General features: G+C 37.5%; 1 protein-coding gene and 1 pseudogene across 2 annotated transcripts in view; both read right to left on the reverse strand.

Annotated features, from left to right (window-relative positions):
• Positions 1 to 23,044, reverse strand: part of KLHL13 (kelch like family member 13) — a 184,427-nt gene that overhangs the window by 157,252 nt on the left and 4,131 nt on the right. The window lies entirely within an intron of this gene.
• On the reverse strand, positions 5,425 to 7,199 carry LOC105885787 (chromodomain Y-like protein pseudogene; annotated as a pseudogene).

Here is a 23,044-nt window from a genome sequence, read left to right on the forward strand (position 1 = left end):
AGACTTCAAACTATACTACAAGGCTATAGTAACTAAAATAGCTTGGTATTGGTACAAGAACAGGGACATAGATCAGTGGAACAGAACTGAGAACCCAGATATAAAACCATCCTCATATAGCCATCTAATCTTTGACAAGCAGACAACAACATACACTGGGGAAAAGAATCGTTATTCAATAAATGGTGCTGGGAAAACTGGATAGCCACATGTAGAAGACTGAAACAGGATCCACACCTTTCACCTCTCACAAAAATCAACTCATACTGGGTAACAGACTTAAACCTAAGGCATGAAACTATTAGAATTCTAGAAGAAAATTATGGAAAAACTCTTCTAGACATTGGCCTAGGCAAAGAATTTATGAAGAAGACCCCAAAGGAAATCACAGCAACAACAAAAATAAATAAAAGGGACCTGATCAAATTAAAAAGCTTCTACACAGCCAAAGAAACTATCATGATAGCAAACAGACAACCTACAGAATGGGAGAAAAATTTCACATGCTACACATCTGATAAAGGGCTGATAACTAGAATCTATTTACAACTCAGGAAAATCAGCAAGAAAAAATCAAAGAACCCTATCAAAAATGGGCAAAGGACATGAACAGAAACTTTCCAAAATAAGACAGAATAATGGCCAACAAACATATGAAAAAATGCTCAACATGTCTAATCATCCGGGAAATGCAAATCAAAACCACAATAAGATATTACTTATCTCCAGCAAAAATGGCCTTTATCAAAACGTCCCAAAACAATAAATGTTGGCATGGATGCAGACAGATAAGAACACTGCTACACTGCTGGTGGGGCTGCAAATTAGTGCAATCTCTGTGGAAAGCAATATGGAGATACCTTAAAGAGATACAAGTAGATCTACCATTTGATCCAGCAATCCCATTACTGGACATCTACCCAAAAGAACAAAGACATTCTATAAAAAAGATGTCTGCACTTAAATATTTATAGCAGCACAATTCACAATGGCAAAGTGGAAAAAACCCAAGTACCCATCAATACATGAGTGGATTAATAAAATGTGGTATATGTATACCATGGAGTTCTATTCAGCTGTAAGAAAAAATGTTGATATAGCACCTCTTGTATTTTCCTGGATACAGCTGGAACCCATTCTACTAAGTGAAGTATACCAAGAATGGAAAAATAGGCACCACATGTACTCACCATCAAATTGGTTTCGCTGATCAACACCTAAGTGGTCATATAGGAATAACATTTATCTGGTATCCGGCAGGTGGGAGGGGGGAGGAGGGGATGGGTATATACATACATAATAAGTGTGATGCACACCATCTGGGAGATGGACACGCTTGAAGCTCTGACCCAAGGGGGGAGGGGGGCAAGGACAATATACGTACGTAACTTAACATTTGTACCCACATAATATGCTGAAATTTTTTTTAAAAGTGTCTCTTTTGCTTTGAGCATTAAAATTTGAGGGTATTTACTAGGGCACTGCCAATAATAGAGGATGATTCTTTCCTGGATTGTTCATGACTAATTTTGCAAATTGCCCTCCATTAAGCTCCTGTTTTACAATTGTATTACAGGATTTAAAAAATAATCTCTTTGGGCTGGGTGTAGTGGCTCAGGCCTGTTCCCAGCACTTTGGGAGGCCAAGGCAGAAGGATTGCTTGAGGCCAGGAGTTTCAGAGCAGCCTGGACAACACAGCAAGACCCTATCTCTACAAAACATAGAAAAATTAGCCATGTGTGGTGGCATACACCTGTAGTCACAGCTACTCAGGACTGAGTAGTTGAGGCAGGAGTTTGAGCCTATGAGTTTGAGGCTGCAGTAAGCTATGATTGTGCCACTGCACTCCACTCTCGACAACAGACCAAAACCTTGCCTCTAAATAAATAAATAATATTTTTAATCTCTCTAATGGTTCACAGGTGTAGCCTTGAAAAAGAGGCATTAAGTAGTTAGACTTCCAGATCTAGAAAAAATAAAAAACTGATGTAGCAATGTTTGTAATGATCTTTGGCCAATCAATTCCAGCTTTATTTACTTATAAAAGGAAAGAAGCTTTACTCATTTGTCCCTATATATAAAAAACCCAAGTGCCCATCAATACATGAGTGGATTAATAAAATGTAGTATATATATATATATACCATGGAGTTCTATTCAGCTATAAGAAACAATGGTGATATAGTACCTCTTTTATTTTCCTGGATAGAGCTGGAACCCATTCTACTAAGTGAAGTATCCCAAGAATGGAAAAATAAGCACCACATGTACTCATCATCAAATTGGTTTTAAGTGATCAACACCTAAGTGCACATATAGGAATAACATTTATCGGGCATCAGGCAGATGGGAGAGGGGAGGTGGGGATAGGTATATATATACATAATGAGTGCAATGAGCACCATCTGGGGTATAGACACACTTGAAGCTCTGACTAGGGGGGAGGATACAGGGGGACAAGGGCAATATATGTAACTTAAACAGTTGTACTCCCATAATATGCTGAAATTAAAAAAAAAAAGGCTCCTTCCTAAAAGTGAAACAATTTAAAAGAAATTTTGTCAATATGAGTTAAAGCAAAGTCATTCATAGTCTGGTGGTCATTTTTGTTATTTTTCTTTTTAATTATTTGTCCAAATAATTGACAATAATAATAAGTAACTTTCATGATAAAAATCCCCCCTACTACTTGATAAATATTAAGTGGCTGATTTTTGTCATTTACTTCATTCTTTTGATATTTCTTCATGTATAGATGCTTTGTTTTCATTTGTTTTTTTTTTTATTTTATTTTAGAGACAGGGTCTTGTTCTGCCATGCAGGCTGGAGTGCAGTGGCACAATCATAGCTCACTGCAAATTCAAATGCCTCTAAATGCTAATTTTTTTTAAATTTTTTTAGAGACAGGGTCTCGCTATGTTGCTCAGGTTGGTCTCAAACTCCTGGCCTCAAGTGATTCTCCAGCCTCAAGTGATTCTCCCACCTCAGCCTCCCAAAGTACTTACAGGTGTGAGCCACTATACTCAGCTCTTCTTATATAGATGTTTTTAAAAAAAATAGATGAAAAAATAAATTTGTAATTAACAGCCAAAATTCCTTTGATAACCAGATATTTGTATAAAATAATAATAGCTAACATTCATTTAAGTTTACTATACTCTAGGTACTGTGCCAAACATTCACATATATTATTTTATCTAATTCCTATAAAATCTCTTGCTTCCCCATTTGAGATGAGGAAATCATGACTCTGTGAAATGAGTTAAACACAAGTAGAAGTGACAGAGTCAGATTTTAGGTCAAACTTAGAGTCCACACTTAACCACAACTACTCTATAATTCTGTGTTCACATTGTGGAAGTATTATTTCATGTAATTGATAGACAGGACAGGTGCTGATGTATATTGAATGATTCCTATTACATCCTACATTGCAATTTATTATTTTAGGTATTTCAATTAGGATTTTAATCAGATTGGGAACTATAAAAAATGTTTTTCAATAGGTTTTAGCTAGGAAATCATCAGAACTGATTGTATGTCTTTAAAGGCACTTTCAATAGCATAACTTCCCTTAAATATCATGAGAATAAGTCTTAAAGTGGCATATGATGCCAATAACTGGTTATTACAGATTTTCATGTTGTTGTATAGGCATAAGAAGTATTAATATATGATGCAGCCAGGCATGGTGGCTCACTTTGAGAGGCCGAGATGGAAGGATCACTTGAGGCCAGGAGTTTGACACCAGCCTAGGAAATACAGCGAAATCCCTTCTCTACAAAAAAAATTAAATTAGCATTTAGAGGAATTCTAGGCTGCAGTGAGCTATGATCGCACCACTGCACTACATCCTGGGCAACAGAGTGAGACCCTATCTCTTAAAAAAATCTAAAGTCAGATATGAAAGTGAGGACATTACTACCAATTCTACAGAGGAAAACAAAAGGATCATAGAATCTCAGGAGACTCAGGAAAAATAAAAAGGATGAAAAACAACTACCATGTAATACAGTAACTCTACTTCTGCGTATATACACAAAAGAATTCAAAGCAGGGTCTTGAAGAGATATCTGTAAAGCCATGTTCACAGCAGCATTATTCACAATAGCCAAGAGGTAGAAGCAACACAAGTGTCCATCTATGGATGAATGGATAAGCAAATGTGGTACTGCATATACATACAACAGAATATTATTCAGACTTAAAAAGGAATGAAATTCTATAATACAGTATGACATAGATGAAACGAGGACATCATGCCAGTCACACACTCAAAAAAAGTATATGATGGGCCAACAAAGTAGGAAAAGAAATCATAGAAAAATTATACTTTTTTGTTTGTTAAGTGCTTTTAATTTTCAAAAGCCTACATAAATTTAAATTATGCTGAAGTACAAAGATGTTATGGAAAAGGTATTTATGCATTTAATTGTACACCATCTGAAACAAATACTGTTTTTTTGTCTTTATTTTTTACAGGTCACTTTTGGGACAGAGTTCCTAAAAAATGTTTTGCAAATATTCTAGACTCAAATTAACACAATTTAAATGAAACTTCATTAAACTGAAAATTTCCCTGTAATTCTTAGGAGAAAGATAAATGATAATACAAACTGTTCTCACATAGGTCCTTAAAAAAACAAGTATTAATACGTATCTGAAGCTAGAAACTCATAGACTTTCAAAAGCCTGCATTAAAGCCATCCACAGGTCCCCTCCAGGTCCACACATTTATTGCCCTTAAAGAAATATACTCATATATATACAAATGAGCTATATAACTTATATAACAAATCTTACTCTGTGTGTATATTTTTGTTTGTCTATACACAGTCATAATTTTCTCACAGGAACATGAATTAAACGTTCTCCCCTCATGCTTTTCATTTTTAGATGAAGTTTTATGTATGATATAGAGCTCTGCTAGTTGTTCTTTGTATTTTGTACCAAAATGCAATATACCATTTTTACTTTTTAAAAAACCATTTGTGAAGAAAATGACACCCAAATGCATTGGGAGGGTTCATGCCACTTCATGTTAATTTGCCTAGTCTCTGAATGACAAAAAATACCACAAGCTGATCCTGCAGCTGCTACCACACTCTCAATTACTTCAGGAATTTTTACAGTTTATTGGCGTAACATGAGAGTTTATACAATTATCTACAGTATGTCATGACTAATACATGCACATTACTAATATTACAAGCTTGCTGCTTGGGCTTACTTTTTCCATTTAGAAAAACACTGACATTGTTATGTTAATTATCATAGGAATTGATGGTGTACATGTTTCGACCTTTGAGCAAAAACAAAAATCCATTAAGTTCATATTTTTATTTTTATTTTTTTTTGGACCAAGAAGCTTTGTAGTTGTTTATTTTTAAGTTATAGTACTTAAAAACTCCTTGATAATAAATAGCTTGGATGTTTCCAGTCCTGCTCCCAAGTGTGAGCAATGGGTGAACTTGTTTCAGGCCAAGGATGGATTAGGGCAACTTGGAGCCAATTCCATTGTCACCAGCAGGCAGCCTGACCATCAAAACTCATCGATTTTCCTCTGCAAGTACTTTAACATCGAGTCCATCCCTTGGGCAGAGCCCCAGATTTTCTTGAGCACTTCGCATTCCCTCTCATTGGCCTGTTCCAGCTCCAGCTTCATGTTACAGCGCACAAGGGCTTTGGATTCCTCGAGCACAACTGGATTACATGAGGCAAGCTCCTTAATTCGAACCATGACTTCCTGGGTGAAGGTGCCGGAGCAGAACACCTGGGAGACCAGGCCCTTGCCACAGGCCTCCTGTGCAGTCAGCTTCCGCCCGCTGAGCAACATTTCATTTGCAGATGCTCCTCCCATAATCTTGGGAAACATAACAGTAGAACAGCCATGTGGACTCTGTCCGAAGGTAGTATAGGGTGTTTGAAACCAAGCCTTTTCGTTAGCCCAAATCACATCACAAAGAGGCAATATGGATGCTCCTAGTCCAATGGCCGGGCCATTTACTGCTACAAAAATAGGCTTCTTAAACTGAATGAAAGTATTCACGAAGTTTCTGATAGCTTCTGCCATTTTAGTGCTTTCTCTTTCTCTGTCGTCTGTTAAACGCCGTATAAAATAAATAAAGTCAAGCCCGCAACAGAAAACACTGCCGACTGCGCTGAGCAGAACCAGCTTGCTGTCGGCGGCGGCAGCCACCGTGGTCAGAGCGCTCTGGACTTCTTTCATTACCTCTGGATTTAGTGAGTTATTCTCTGATGATTTTGTGGATAACAAGATGTGGGTGAAGCCATCCTGCTTCCTGACGACAATATCTCTGTATCTGCAGGCACTTTCTGTTTGCCTCACACTGAAACGGAACCGCTTGTCAAAAGGCTGGTCTATTCTGTTGTCAATAAATTTCGTTTTCCTGGCTGTCACTCTTTTCTTGTTCACAGCTAAGCCCATGGCCATGGCTGCAGTCACAGGGCCAGGCACTTGAGGCACCTGTGGGTGTATCCGGGGCCTGCTCCCCATCCTGGCCCGCTTCGTGCCAGGGCCCAACAGAGCTCCAACTGGCTTCTCTGCTGCCACCTCAGGTGCCACTGTGTCTTCCTGACCCTGCTCGACGGGATCTAGTTTCTCAGGGTTCTCGTTCTGAAAGCCGTCCACCACGGTCCTGCTCTTAATGGGGCTCTTAGGCACAAGTATCTTGATACCTGAGTTTGCTAGGTCCATATTCTTCCTGCTAGAGAGAGATGGTGCTGTGTTTTTCCTGAACTTCTGGCTGGCAGCAAACAACTGGCTGTTTTTGGACTCGTGGTCTTTGCCAATCACTAGTGACTTAGGAGAGGTCTTAGAAAAGTTGGTGTTGGTGGATCTGGAAATTTGTTTCCTAGCATTGTTTGAAGAGGTACTATTTGTTCCGGTTAATGCACTTTCTTTCTGCTTTTCAGTGTAGCGCCTGTTGAAATCGTGCATATATTCCTCACAGTTCACCAGGTGCTGCTCTGGCTCCCATGTGTCATCCTCGCTGTCATACCCTTTCCACCGAACCAAGTACTCCGTCTTCCCTTTTTTGTTTTTCCTTTTGTCAACAATCCTTTCAACCTCGTACAGTTCTTCGGAAGCCATGGTGAGCGGCAGAGTTTCGGGCAGGAGGGGCAGGGTCCTAAGTTCATATTTTTAAATTGGCGTATTAGACAATGTGCCAATTTCATGACCCAGTCAGCCTTCAACCCAGCCTACTTGTAAGTCAGATAAAACATCCCAAAATTATTTTCATTGTATCACTTACCTACCAAATATTGCCAATGGTTTCCCTTAGCAGCCTGTTATTCAAGTCCCTCCATTTTCTGGCTCCATTTTTCTGCTTTCTCTATTACTAGCAAATACCATTCAACCAAAGAGACTCCAAAATTCTCTTGTACAACTTTATCTTTACACCTTTATTTATACATTCCCTACATCCCGAATGTCTTATCATATCAAAATCCTACCCAGCCACCAAGGATCACTTTAAAGCCTACCTTCTTGGTCAAACCTACCATGTCTATTCCAACCTTTTCTATTCTTTCAGCACTTTTCTCAATCTTTTTCATGTCTATATGCAGGATCTGTCCAACAATATTGCAAGCTCCTTAGAGGACCTTGAACAAGTAATTTAACTTCTCTCTTTTCAGTACTTATATATCATTTTAAAATTAGAAGAATTGGAATAAAAGATCCCTAGGGCTCCTTCTAACTCTTATACATTTATTTCTTGTACCACCTCTTGTAGTCATCTGATATTCATTCCAAATTATATGATTTTACCTATACCTATTATAAAATTACCCCAGTCCTGGCTACTGGAAAATATTCTAAATATTGCAATTTTCAGATGTCAAATAGGAAGAGCTGCCAGCTTAATCAAGGAGCCATAATTAGTAAACTAAATATACAAACATTAAATAAACTCAACTCTGGGCAAGGTATCATGGCATACTACACAGATAACTGACTTGACCCCTGCCCTCAAAGAGTTCACAATCCAGTAGGAGAGACAGAGAACTAAAAACAAAGATTGGTAAAGAGAGACACAAACAATACTATAAAAATATGTGGGCCAGGCGCTGTGGCTCACGCCTGTAATCCTAGCTCTTGGGAGGCCGAGGCGGGCGGATTGCTCAAGGTCAGGAGTTCAAAACCAGCCTGAGCAAGAGCGAGACCCCGTCTCTACTATAAATAGAAAGAAATTAATTGGCCAACTTATATATATATATATAAAAAATTAGCCGGGCATGGTGGCGCATGCCTGTAGTCCCAGCTACCAGGGAGGCTGAGGCAGAAGGATCACTCGAGCCCAGGAGTTTGAGGTTGCTGTGAGCTAGGCTGACGCCACGGCACTCACTCTAGCCTGGACAACAAAGCGAGACTCTGTCTCAAAAAAAAAAAAAAAAAAAATATGTGGAGGGCCAGGCATGATGGCTCATGCCTGTAATCCCAGCTCTTTGGGAGGCCAAGGGAAGAGGATTGCCTGAGGCCAGGAGTTGCCAGCCTGGGCAACATAGCAAGAACTTATCTCTAAAAAAATTTTAAAACATAAGCCAGGTGTGGTGGTGTGCACCTGTAATCCAAGCTACTTGGGAGGCTGAGGTGGGAAGATCACTTGCGCCTAAGAGTGGGGAGGCTGCAGTGCACTATGATCATGCTAGTGTACTCTAGCCTGGGCAAGAGAGCAAGACCCTGTTGAGAAAGAGAGAGAGAGAGAGAAAGAGAGAGAGAAAGAGAGAGAGAGAGAGAAATAAAGGAAGAAGAAAGGAGAGGAAGAAAGGAGAGGAAGGAAGGAAGGAGGGAGGGAGGGAGGGAGGGAGGGAGGGAGGGAGGGAGGGAGGGAGGGAGGGAGGGAAGGAAGGAAGGAAGGAAGGAAGGAAGGAAGGAAGGAAGGAAGGAAGGAAGGAAGGAAGGAAGGGAGGGAGGGAAGGAGCTCCTACCAGGGCTGTGAGGTAGAGAAGGCTCTAGGAAATCTTCCCAGAGGAGGTGCCATCTAAACTGATCCCTGAAGGACAATAAGTAGTCAGCATTTTAGGAGAAGTAGCAAGTGTGAATTTGTGACTACTTCCGGGAAATGCCAAGTAGTCCCAGTAAGGCTGCAACTTAGAATGCAACATTGGGAGGGGTGAGAGGGGAGGTAGAGGGGCAGGCAAGAGTCAAGTCATGATGGGTTTTTATGTCCTGCTGACAAGTTTGAGTTTTTACCCTGAAGCAAATTTGTATCCAATTGTTTAAGAGATAATATTTCCAGATAAGTCATGAAATTGACCAAAGACTCAAGTTTCATATTAGAGACAACGTATAGCAGAGACTGTTAGTTGTCCCCCAATATCTGTTCTTCGCTTCTCATACAGTAATAAAATTCTTTGTTGGGCACATGGCCATGTAGTAAAGAGCCACATTATCTGGCCTCTCTTGTAGCTGTCACCATAGGACTAAGTTCTGGCCAATGGGATATGTGATGTATGCAAATGCTAAATCGTATGTGTAAATGGAAGGAGTGTGTTTTTTCCTGCCCATTTTCCCATTCCTTTGGATGAAATGTTCTTAAAAAACAAAAAGAATGAATAGAATACTGTGACTGCCTAATACAATGAAGACAGGACTTTGCCTTGTTCACCACTGCATCACCTGGGTCAGAGAAGGTACTCACTAATTTTTGTTGAATGAATTGTATAAAATATCTCATTTTCTCTCAATAGAGAAATAAGGTACTGCCCTACATAGTAAGGCTAAGTAAAGCTAGTGAGTCTCCTTCATCTACAGGTAAAGCAGATCCATATAAAACAGGTAGATGGACCTAACCCAAGTGCAAAGTCATTCTAAACCATTTAAAGCTAAACCCACTTTAGGCACTGACTTAAGCAGAAAATCAAACTATTGTGAAGTAATAGTTTATAAGTATATTATAATGAGTTCATTTTTTAAAATCAATAAGTGATATTTCAAGTCATAGAAAACTCAATATTCGCATTACTCAAAATCATCTTTCCTAATTGGTGTGACACTATCTCATTTGGAATGGCCCTCTTATACCAGACTAATTTGGCTTGCCTTAAATGAGCATATTTCTATCCCCTTTTCACATAGTCCAATATCACAATGGCTTAATAAGCAAAATCTAACCCTTCTAAAAGACAGTATCATTATATAGACACCAAAATTTCAAACCCAAGCATCCTTATTGAAAAAAAAAAAACTCCATAGTACCTCACTCCCTGACTTCAGGTGATATTAACTATTAACCTTAGAGATAAAATCTGCTTCCATATAATTAATATAAAAATGTACTTAATTTTCTTCTTCTATTGAAAGCAGTGCCATCTTGTCTGATTCTATCCTACCCGATAGCTGTGAGGTCAATCACACCTTTATCACACATGGCAAAGCAGAGAATCCATCTAAGCAAATAAAAAATACACTTAAGATTCACAGCAAATCACTGAGTTTATCAACTCACTTTAAGTTCAACTACTTTGGCCCCTGAGTAGAAACTCAACGCAAATATATATATAATAAGCATTAAAAAATACTGACTCTTAACACAGTATTCCTGGCCAAAAAAAAAAAAAAAAATACTGAGGAAGTATAAAACTACATTTCAAAATCATTCTGAAAAAATAAGTAGTAAAGTTAAAAGTAGATAAAATCATAAGTAGCAAAAGAGACCAACCTAAGATTAACTCATTTTAAAAGACACCTATGTTCTTTAAGATATCTAATTATGTCTAAAGATTATTTTTAATAATGAAAAGTAAATAGTGATTCTGTAGCCTGAAATATAACACTGACTATAACTTATTACTTTAATGAAATCCTGGGAATACCCTGCCTCCCCCAACACACACACAGATGTTTGGCTTGGTAACTCCAACTAGACAGAAAAGTAGTCCTTGACTATAATGCTAACTGTATATTTCTGTGAAGCCTGAGTAGCTGAAAAGCCAGTGACTGAAAATTTTTTAATATTCCAAATTATTTCATAATATCTGTACACAATATCATGGAATACATTTTATAAGACATTTTCCATAACACATCACCCCAATATTACACCCCAGCCAAAAAATGCGTGGGGTAGTTGCTTTTACCTGAATCATTTATCCATTAGTAACCTACATCAGGCACAACCTTTAGAAATACTAAAAACAAACAAACAAACAAAAAAAACAAGTGTGTACACATAAAATTTCTCAGGCATCTCTGGCTCTGGCCCATTATAGAGCATACACAGACAAGGAGGTAGCCATTCACACTAATGGGTTTCGCAGTTCTTTTTTATTTATTTATTTTTTATTTCACAGTATTATAGGGCACAAACATTTTGGTTACATAAATTGCATTTGCACTACCCAACAAGCGTGTCCATCCCGAGAGAACATGCACCACATCCGTTAGGTGTGGATTAACTCATCCCCTCCTCCCCTCTCCCACCTGCCCTACACTCTATGAATGTTACTTTCCATATGAAAGAGTTTTGTTTTTAAATAATAGTCTTGGCTTTGTTATTTAGTACTAATAGCAATACCTTTATGAAAAATACATAATGAACAAATTTATTTAATCAATTTGAATTGAGAATTCAAAATCAGATAAATAATCCCTTAAAACAGTGATCCCCAAACTTTTTGGCACCAGGGACCAGTTTTATGGAAGACAATTTTTCCAGGGATGGAGCAAGGCAGGGGGGAGAGGAGGCGAATCTCAGGCAGTAATGTGAGTGATGGGGAACGGCTGTAAAAACAGAAGCTTCACTCTCTCCCCTGATGCTCACTCCCTGTGCTGTGTGCCTCCCCACACATCTTCCACCCCCGTTCCTAAGTTTCATAGAAGACAATTTTTCCATGAATTGGGGGACAAGGATTCAGAGGAGCTCTGCGGCCAGGTACCTAATAGGCCATAGACGGGTACCACTCCGTGGCCCAGGGGATGGGTACTGCAGCCTTAAAAGACTAGTCATTAATCAAAATTAAATTAAAAGGAAGAGGAGTTCTACATCAATTTGGAGATAGATTGCAAAAAAATTTTTTAAAAAAACAGCCTAAGATCTGAGTTATACTGAGCAGAGATCATGAACATTTTGGTACAGAAGCAGTAATATCAATACGCACACTAGTTCCATTGTCTTTGTGACCACATTTGTTTCAAAACATGTTTCTCTTTTTGAGATGATGAAAATGTTCTAAAATTGATTGTGGTGATGGTTTCCAAACTCTGAATATACTAAAAACCATTGAATTGTAAATTTTAAATGGATGAGTTGTGTAGTGTGTGAATTATCTCTATAAAGTTGTTAAATATTTTTTAAAATACAGGTTTGCGAAGTCCAATATTGTATACAAAAACAGAACTTTGATTGGCTGTCAATAGAAGGATCCTCAATTTGATTTACCCTCTAAGGTTTTTTTCCAGTTCATAATGAACATACATACAGACACACCTGTGCACACACACACAGTCTTGAACATTAAAATATTCAGAAATACTTTCCTTGCTTTTAAATGAGACCTCCTTAAAAAGTGTTGTCTTCAAAATATCTTGCCAACTTTAACACCCTCCTCTAATCATTTCTCTTGTTTCTCCAGAATCTGTTTTCTAACATGCCTTTTTTAGCTACCATGCTCTCTTATATAATGCCCCCTGTCAGAGGTAGAATTATAGAGAAGAATTATAGTTAAAAGCACAGGCTCAAGAATCAGACTGCATGGATTTTATTCCTAGTTCTTCCATGGTACGTAACCCTGGGCAAGTTACTCAGCTCCTCTGTGTCTCAGTTTTCTCAGCTGTCAAGTGGTGGCAATAATAGTCCCTACTTTGTAGCATTGTTATGTTGTGTAAATATGTCACTGCATAGAACACACTTGGAATGGTGCCAGACTCACAGTGAGTGCTATAATTGGTATTAATATTAGTATTAGCTGGTACCGATTTGTGTCATGTTCTCTGTTACCCCTGGCTAGATTGTAAGCTATTTCAGGGCAGTGGATATATTTTATTCCTCTTGATAGAGTGCTTTACATTTATTAATAATTGCCCAACTGGCCGGGCGCGGTGGCTCACGCCTGTAATCCTAGCACTCTGGGAGGCCGAGGCGGGCGGATTGCTCAAGGTCAGGAGTTCAAAACCAGCCTGAGCGAGACCCCGTCTCTACCATAAAAATAGAAAGAAATTAATTGGCCAACTAATATATATATATAAAAATCAGCCGGGCATGGTGGCTTGTGCCTGTAGTCCCAGCTACTCGGGAGGCTGAGGCAGGAGGATCGCTTGAGCCCAGGAGTTTGAGGTTGCTGTGAGTTAGGCTGACGCCACGGCACTCACTCTAGCCTAGGCAAGAAAGCGAGACTCTGTCTCAAAAAAAAAAAAAAAAAAAAAAAAAAAAAAAAAAAAAAAAAAAAATAATTGCCCAACTAACACTTGTTCATGAATGTTTAAATAGATACTGCACCTATATGGTGCTAAAGGCACATAAGAAATTCCTTTATAAATTCAAAACTTGTTTCGATAAATACCAAATTGTACAAGAACATGTACAGATATAGAATGATCATGTCTCCTCTATTGACATTTTGGTTTCACTCCATTAATTGAAAGTCTAGAGATATTAAAGGATCCTTTGGGCTAAGGAGCTTTTTATATCATTAATGCAAAAGCACTGAAACCAAGGGCCTTACATTCTACTCCTAGCTCTACCTCCCAGGATGTGACCCTTCTGCAACTTCCTTAAACTTATTTTGCATAGTCCACAGGAGTAAATAAAATAAGGACAGTTAATCATGCTTCAAAAGAAAGATGCTCTATAAATAAAGGGCATTAATTTTATTTAACATTATCTGTTAACACTATCTATCTATAGCTATTATCTAATGGTAGAGTAAGCCTAACTGTTCTAAAAATACTTTCAAACATTGTTTTATCATCTTCAAATGATACTGACAATGATCACTATTTATAAATACAGGCATCACTGCTAATAAATAATATATCTCATCAATATAGTGAGCTAAGTTTTTCAAGCACCTGGATGCACACTATTTTAATAACTGTAACAAAAACCTGTGAATATACAGTATGTTACCAATGTGTTACCTAGTATTTTCCCTTCTTTGTGACTGTGGCATTTTACAACCAACCTGGCTCCCCAAGGATCATCTGTCTCATTATATGTCTGAGATTGGAAGGGCATCATGTAGGAGAGCAAGAAAGGTATGTGCATGTACTTTCAACTCAAAAGGTTAGACTACCCCTCCAACACCTAAAGCTGCTCTCAGTAACTCATTTAGGCATATCTATTCATTTATCAAAACTGCTAAGGCATTTTTATCATCTCTTAAGGTATTATTTCATTTGCTGCTAGAGTAACTAAAATAAAAGCTTAAGGTAACCATAACAACTCAAAGTTTATTTAAAAAACATTACTCAAACAGAATTATACCTCTTCCCAATGGCTTAAGTATTATAAAGGCTTCAATATTTTCTTCTTTGGGCACTTGAAATCTGGAATAATTGGAGATAAACAGGAAAATGTGTGACCTCTGTGATTATCAGAAAACCAAATGTTTTCATGTTTAAAAGACATTGTTTTTAATATACATTTTCCTGCATTTCTACTCTCCTTCAAAATGGATATCAAAATTTAAAATCCTATTAAACTACATAGTATCATATTTTAATATATGGGTTAACTGTATTAAAAACTGACATTTTTCTTGCATTCAATGTGATGCCATATTTGAGTAAGTAATAAGCCAAGCATTAACCATAAACTTTCTTATCTGCCAGAAAACTAGTGTTATTTCTTAACAGTCTACTCACTATTTAACAGATACACATTCAAAAAATAGCATTCCAGCTGGGATTAAGACAATATAAATAAAGAAGATACCCAATTTCCCTCATATTTCTGCTTCATATGCCAAAGCTCCCATAGTATGCTCCAAGTTTTCAACTATTTCAGCCACAAATCTATGAAAAAAGTCAATAATAAGAATAGTTATATCTAGTATGTGGCTTGAACTGTGCTTAGCACTTTATATGCATTATTTCATTTAAACCTTAAAACAGCCAAATTAGATAGCTTACAGAGGAGACAAGCAAGGCTCAAAGAGGTGAAATGAGTTGCCCAATAAGAGGAAGAGTCAGGATTTGAACACAAGCCTGTGATTCCAGGGCCCAAGATCTTAGCCATTAAATACTACTTCCTTCCCACTAAGAAATATCCAAGAGTGGAACACAGAATCTTTGTTGAAACATTCTTTAGAAATGTATAGTGTTTTTAAAAAGTGGGACCAGGAAGCAAAACTTTCTTATTCCCTTTTACTGAATAGACTATAAAAGCACTTCACACATAGAATATACAGACTATCCCTTAATCACTATCCTCTATATTCAAATCCTTGCAAGCTTTGAGCAGTAGCACAACAGTAAAACAATGTCAGGCCCTGTGAACTGTGTCTGGCATGGGACAATGAAAGTGGGACAGCAATAATGAAAATCAGTTGAAAGATTTAGTGTTTGACTTACCCCCCACCACCACCATTTACTTTTACCCCCTTTCCTCACTTGTCTGTTTCTTCATCTTTCTCATATGGAGCAAATTAAACCATCACTTTGTAACAGGCATTCCTCCAATGCACTGCTGGCCCATTTTCAAAACCATCTCAAACTGTAGAAACTTTTTATCAACCTTAAAGCACATAATCCTTGTCAAGTTTCTTCTAGTATTAACTATTTCAGTGGCAAGGAATTAACAAAGCAGTTTGTATGCTGAATGTCTTGTAAATGAAAGCATCTTTAAAGTTAGCAAAAATGAACTTCAAATCTCTGAGACAGGCAAGTGTACACAGAACAGGGCAAAGCTCTGGCCCCATCAACTGTGCTACTTTAAGTTCATGGTCCTTGGGTTCTAATAACCTCTATTCTGAAGCTCTCAGTCCCTTGGCAGATCCTTCACTGTCACTCTTAGCCATTACCCACTGACATGAGAAACTCTGTTAGAATTAAACACATTGTAAGATTTTTAGACCATTAGAACAAGAGTAACCACCATGTACCCTTGAACTAAAAGAAACTGGACACAGAAAAACATTAATATCCATTACCCTTCCCACAGGTCATCATGGGAATTTAAGGCTATAAAAATGTGTAGGTTGAACTAGTTCAACACCTAAGTGGACATATAGAGATAACATTTATCAGGTGTTGACCAGATAGAAGGAGGGGATGGGTATGTATATACATACATAATGAGTGAGATGTGCACCGTCTGGGGGATGGTCACGCTTGAAGCTCTGACTTGGGGGGGGCAAGGGCATATACGTTACCTTAACATTTGTACCCCTATAATACACTGAAATAAAAAAAAATGTGAAGAGTCACCCCAAGGTTACCACAGCTTCCTTTGAAAGAACAGACTTTCTCTAAAGTATTGGGTTTTACTTCAAATTTTCTATAAATATTGCATTCTAAAGCACAATGTATCAGAGTTTGTTGAAATATTTTTAAATATTTTAAGTTAGCTACCAATTAATATTCTTCTAAATCTCTGTGTAAAAGAGATGCTTAAAAAAAAAAGAAAGAAACATAAGCTGCTTTATTTTGTAGATCTTGAGGAACACTCCCATGTCACCACCCTGCTCACTCAGTACATGTGTTCCAGTTTGAGGGACCCAAAGTAGTGGACAGAGCACCAGACAGAGAATAGATTTGTTTAGATGAGTGCAATGCCTGGAATATAATGGGAACTTAATAAATATTTGTTGAACAAACTGGCAAAATGCTTTCCAGGACTACTTTCCAACCACAAGAGCATTCCAGAACAATTCTTTGAGACGTAATTACTGGCAACCCCACAAAAACAAAATAACAAAGAAAATATATCAATTGTATATTGATAAAGGAGATCAATAGAAAACTTTTTTTTTTTACATTTAGTTAGAAATAAAAGGTTGCCAACATGCCATACGGCGATAACATTGTGGGGGCGGGGGGCAGTTAGGATAATTAAAGCCCAATTCATAAAAGTGAGCACTAAGAAGAGTTTAATTAACTCTTGGGTTTTCCTTTTTATATCTATAATATTAATGATGTCAAGTTTACAGAGGAAATAAAGAACTGCAATGCTGTAATGTACGCTCACATTCCCACGTAACCATGCGTGGTACTGGAGCTGCTGAAGGCCATGTCTCATTTGTTATATACTTTTCTCTTGCTTTTAATACAGATTCCTATACACAGTAAGAGTTAAATAAATGTTTAGCAACTGCAAAGAATAAATGTCTAATAAGTATCTTACTTAATATAAGTTCTTAACTGAATCTCCCCCTACTCCCCCAAAAGATTCTCTTATCCTAAAGAAGCATAGTTTGGTTTAAATAACAAAAAGAAAAACAAAAAATAACTACTCTTAATGGTAATAGATAAGAGAATACTGACAGACTTGGATCTTGGCTCATTTCAATCATGTGACTCTGCCATATCTGTTTTCTTGTGATATGAGGACCATACAGCCAGCCCTCTCTATTCAGAGTTGTTGCATGAATAAATCCACACATATTTACATGGTAACCATTTACATGGTAACCATTATGAGCAAGGAATTGGGAAAGATAAAGTAGTTCATTTACCTCTCTAATCTCTACCACCCACAGCAACAGCTTACTATGTGCAAGGCCCTGATTTAAGCACTTTACCATAAGGTATACAAAATCTTATCTGAAAATCTTGGTGCCAGATGTGTGTCCAAATTTAGAAATGTCCAGACTTTTAGATAGGAAATAACCTGCATATACTATACATTATGTAATACTCCATTAGGATCTGTGGCACTATTCCATAAACATATTATTTATTCTACAACAAAACCAAATAAAGATTAACATTAAATAGAATAGAGACTATAAATACCCTCATGTAAGTTCAAGTTAGGTTTTGATACCTGTGTTTTGTCATCTAACTTACCAAATAATTTTTCTTTTTTTTTTTTTGGTTTTCAGAACTTCTTTTTTTTTTACGTACAAATTGTGGGCCTGGCTAACTGATGTAATCTTTACAAGTACCCTAAGAAGTAAGTTCTATTATCCCTATGTTACAGATGAGATGACTGAGGTACAAAGAGGTTAACTAACTCACCCAGTGTCCCATAGCTATTAAGTCTCCTAGACAGAATTGGAACCCAGGCAGCCTAGCTCTAGAGCTTGTTCTCTTAACAAGTGTGTCCTATGACCTCTCTCAGAAACCATTTCAGAACACCAGGCAAACATGCAAAAAGTAAAACAGCATTAAATGATCTAAGTATCAAAAAAAAAATAGAAGAAACATCATAAGACAGCACTTATTCATTATCCAATAACTATTTATAGAGTGCATACCATGTGCCAGGTACTCAAAATGAGCCAGGTACTCAGCGATGAGCAAGCCAGACAAGGTCTAGGTCGCCTTCATGGAGCCAGAAGCCAGTACGGAGATGGGCAGGCATCAAATAAATATAGTGATACAACAGAGCAAGTTTGTAACTCATGTTTACCTTCAGCAGGGAGGCAGACTAAGATTTGATCTGTTCCTTGACTAGCACTGGGATTTTAAATGACAGTAAATAAAGGAATGGTATCCATTCAACAAGCACGTAATATACACCTATCCTATACCAGGAATAATGTTAAGCACAAAAGTTCCAAACTGGGGAAAATCAGTTTAAAACAACAGAGATTTGTATAAGAGTGTAATAGGACATGTGGGAAGGTAGGCCGGGGTCAAATTATGGAGGATGCTTGCTTGAGTTAGAGTGGGAACTTGACCCCACAGGAGCCACTGAAGGTAATTTTGCAGGTTATTCCTCCACAATATTAGAATTTACCCTATGGAATATCAACAATCATCTGTGTTCCTATTTGGGATAAACTAGACCTCAAAGGTGGATTGCTTCAGCAATAAAACTTATTTAAGCCTCAAGAAACAGGATAATCCTAATCTCTCAATAAATAAAGGTATGGCAATTTGAAAATGTTGGAGAGGCACCAGCTGAAGGAAAACTCTTCTTAAAAATCCCAAAAGACATTTCTAAATTCTAAGTTATTCCTTTATACACAAAGGAAACTTCCAGCCCTCCAAATGAAACATATTTCTATGAGAAAATAAAACATCATTCTTTTAAAAACAAATTCTTAAACTGAACATTGATCTAATTTTTAATAAAGTTGGCGACAACTTACCTTGCAGCACAAGCAACAATGTGACAGTGGAAAATAAAACAAAACAAAAAGACAAAAAGACAAAAAAAAATGAATGAACAATGTTACAGTGGAAAGTGAACTGTTTTTTAACATATTCACCTCAGAGTTCCCATTCCCCTACCCCCTTACCTAAATAGAGTAGAGAAACTGAATTACATATTCATTTAGCGTACTTGTCAAAGTTTTTTCATTCCCAGGGATCAAGGTAAACAACTGAGTAGGGACACATTGTATTTATCCTTTGCAAAACTTTTTTTTTTTATTTCCACTGGCTAATTTTTTTTCAGCTAATGACCTTCCACAGAAAATCCTCAATGGCTTCCCATTGTTCTGAGAATCAACCCCAAATACTTTCTCAAGACCTACAAGTCTTATTTATCTATTATCAGACTCCTAGGCTCTCCAACATCTTTAAGCACTAACTCAGCCAGTTCACTAGGATCCAGCCATACTGGCTTGCTTTCTGTTATTTAAAAACCCCAAGTCTGTTTTACTCCTGCAAGGCCTTGGCTCTTACTCTTCTCTCTGCAACAATGTTCTCTATGCAATGTTCTCCCAGATTTTGACAAGGTAGGCCCATTCTCTCTTCTCTTTCAGGTCTCTGCTCAAACATCACCTTTTCTGAGAGGCCTTTCTGACCACCACTTGCTAAAGGAGGTCCTTCCCAGTTCTCTGTATCACATTTCCCTACTTATTTTCTTCATTGTTCTATAATCTATAAGAATCTCCTTCATTTGTTTAGTAGTTTATTGTCTATATTCTCTGATAGAGTATAAGCACTGTAATACTCCACAAAAGCAAGGATCATGCCTTACAAGGTCTATCACTGTACCTAATACAGTGCCTTGGTACACAGAAAGTACCCAACAGATTTTATAGAATGCACTATAAGTGAATGAATACTTAAAAAACCTAACTGTTATGAACAGTAACTTGAGAAAGTCATTTTTCTAATTTTGAGATGTTTTCTCTAGGGCTATTAATTTTTCCATACTCTTTCTACATTTTCTGAAATCTGATTATTCCTGAAAAATTCCTATGTTATTTAATAGCAATAAAAATGATTGGTTTCAACCAATGGATTTAAGAAAAAAAATATGCTGAGGTTTTAGTAGTTTATGAAGCAACAATAAAAATCAAACAATTTGAAAATTGATTAGTCTCATTTCACTACTGCCATCAAATTATACAAAGAAAGATAATTTAAAATGTAGAGAAAATGAGAGAGAAGATAAGCCAATAGCAAACTGCAGTTACATTTAGTAACGTCAGAAATATCCAGTCTGATAATCTAGATCAGGTGTTGGGGAGCTTTTCATGTAGGAATGCCACATTAATTTAGCTATAATCAAATAAGGCCATATTTAAGAAACTTCAATTAGATATACTTAAAAATATACATTATTTTCTAAAAATCTAACTACTAAGTACTTAATACTCTCAAAAATGAAATCTATTTGTTAAAGTTACCCAACCTTGTAACGACTTTGTTGAGTCGGCATTTGTTAGAAGCATTTGAATATATGGTTGCAGCATGGAGGTCCACAGTTTCACTTGATCCTCTATATGGGTATCAGTCATTTATGACCTTGAGGGTGTCTTCATTTGGATTAGGTAGGAGAATGTAGATTCATAGTAATAAATGGTTGAAAAGCAAGAAAGCATTTTGGGGGGGCATGTTGACAAAGGCATGGGTGTTCTACTGCATTTTTCCATATTTCAACTGGATCTTTCTTTGCATCAAACAAAGACTCTAAAATGTCTCTCTACTGAGAGATCAATTAATTCCATCTGTAGTTCTTTAGGTGCCTTGGCAATATCAACTAGGTGAGGCTGACATGCTACTTTGAATGAGATGTCATGATTTTCAAAGTCAGTGAACCTTTCTTTGTATTCTCCAATTAATATTTCTATAACAGCTACATAGTCTTCAAACATTTGCATATATCATCCTGCTCATCAATTACCTTTGTTAACTGGGGAAATGTTCAACCCAAGTTTCCTTTTGAGGAAGTGTTTTAAAAAAAGATAGCTTTGTTTTTTGAAATGCTTGGGGGTTTTGCCACATATCATATATAGACTTAGTTTTACCTTACAAAGAAATATTCAAGTCATTTTGATTTGACATGATATCACCCAGAATGCTGCATTCCTAAAGAAATATTCTTTCAATAATTCACATTGCTGATTCTGTTCTTCATAAAATTTAACTATCTGTTCTCACAGAGATAAAATTTAGGCTCACACCTGTCCCTGTGATAACCAATACACCTTAGAATTATAGGGCAAATCCACACTGAATACCTCCTCATTCAACTTTAACATGTTAGAGAACAGATGATGCCGTGTTGCATTTGCAAGAATATACTTAACAACACTTATCACTTGTTGCAAAGTGTCACTTAAAACAGTAGGTTTAGCACAGAGATTTTGCTGATGCAAGATACAATTAAAAGAAATGAGAGCATCTGGATCTCTTAACCCTTTTTTAATCTGTGCAATAAACCCTTCAGGTTTTCCTGTCATGGAAGGTGCACCAGCTGTTACATACACTGACTAAATTTACCAAATTCAGTCCAACTTCCTGACATTTATCTTGAAAGTTGTTGAAGATATCTATTCCCTGCATTCTGTTTGCAAGAGTGCCCAAAGCCAGTATTAAGTTGGTGCAAAAGTAATCGCGGTTTTAGCTGTGAATTTTAAATCATTATAACTACATTCAAACACATCTTTATTAATCAAAATAGAAACCATTACAATAAACACGTTTTTCCCAACGAGAAGTAAGTTTGTTTATTCCTGTAGCATAAAAATCCGTGCTTTGGGATTCGACAAATTCTTGGAAAGCATTTTCTTCATCCTGCTGGTTGTGGAAGCATTTTCCCTGCAAAAAGTTGTCGAGATGCTTGAAGAAGTGGTAGTTGGTTGGTGAGAGGTCAGGTGAATATGGCAGATGAGGCAAAATTTCATAGCCCAATTCCTTCAGCTTTTTTTTTTTTTTTTTTTTTTTTTGAGACAGAGTATCACTCTGTTGCCCAAGCTGGAATGCCACGGCGTCAACCTAGCTCACAGCAACCTCAAACTCCTGGGCTCAAGCAATCCTTCTGCCTCAGCCTCGCGAGTAGCTGGGACTACAGGCATGTGCCACCATGCCCAGCTAATTTTCTTTATATATATCTTTTTAGTTGTCCAGCTAAATTCTTTCTATATTTTAGTAGAGACGGGGTCTCGCTCTTGCTCAGGCTGGTCTCGAAACCCTGAGCTCAAATGATCCACCTGCCTCGGCCTCCCAGAGTGCTAGGATTACAGATGTGAGCCACCACGCATGGCCCAATTTGTTCAACTTTTGAAGCATTGGTTGTGCAATGTGTGGTTGGTTGGGCATTATCATGTAGAAGAATTGGGCCCTTTCTGTTGACCAATGCCAGCTGCAGGTGTTGGAGTTCTCCGTGTATCTCATCAATTTGCTGAGCATACTTCACAGATGTAATGGTTTTGCTGGGATTCAGAAAGCTGTAGAGGATCAGACCAGCAGCAGACCACCAAACAGTGACCAGGACATTTTTTGGTGCAAATTCAGCCTCGGGAAGTGCTTTGGTGCTTCTTCTTCGTCATCGTCCAACCACTGAGCTGGTCACTGCCAGTTGTATAAAATCCACTTTGCAGCGCGTGTCACGATCTGATCGAGAAATGGTTTGCTATTGGTGCATACAAAAGAAGACACTTCAATCATTTTTTTTATTTTCAGTCAGCTCATGAGGCACCCACTTAGCGAACTTTTTCACCTTTCCAATTTGTT

This window comes from Microcebus murinus, chromosome X (assembly GCF_040939455.1).
Source record: "Microcebus murinus isolate Inina chromosome X, M.murinus_Inina_mat1.0, whole genome shotgun sequence".
Classification (NCBI taxonomy): Eukaryota; Metazoa; Chordata; class Mammalia; order Primates; family Cheirogaleidae; genus Microcebus; species Microcebus murinus.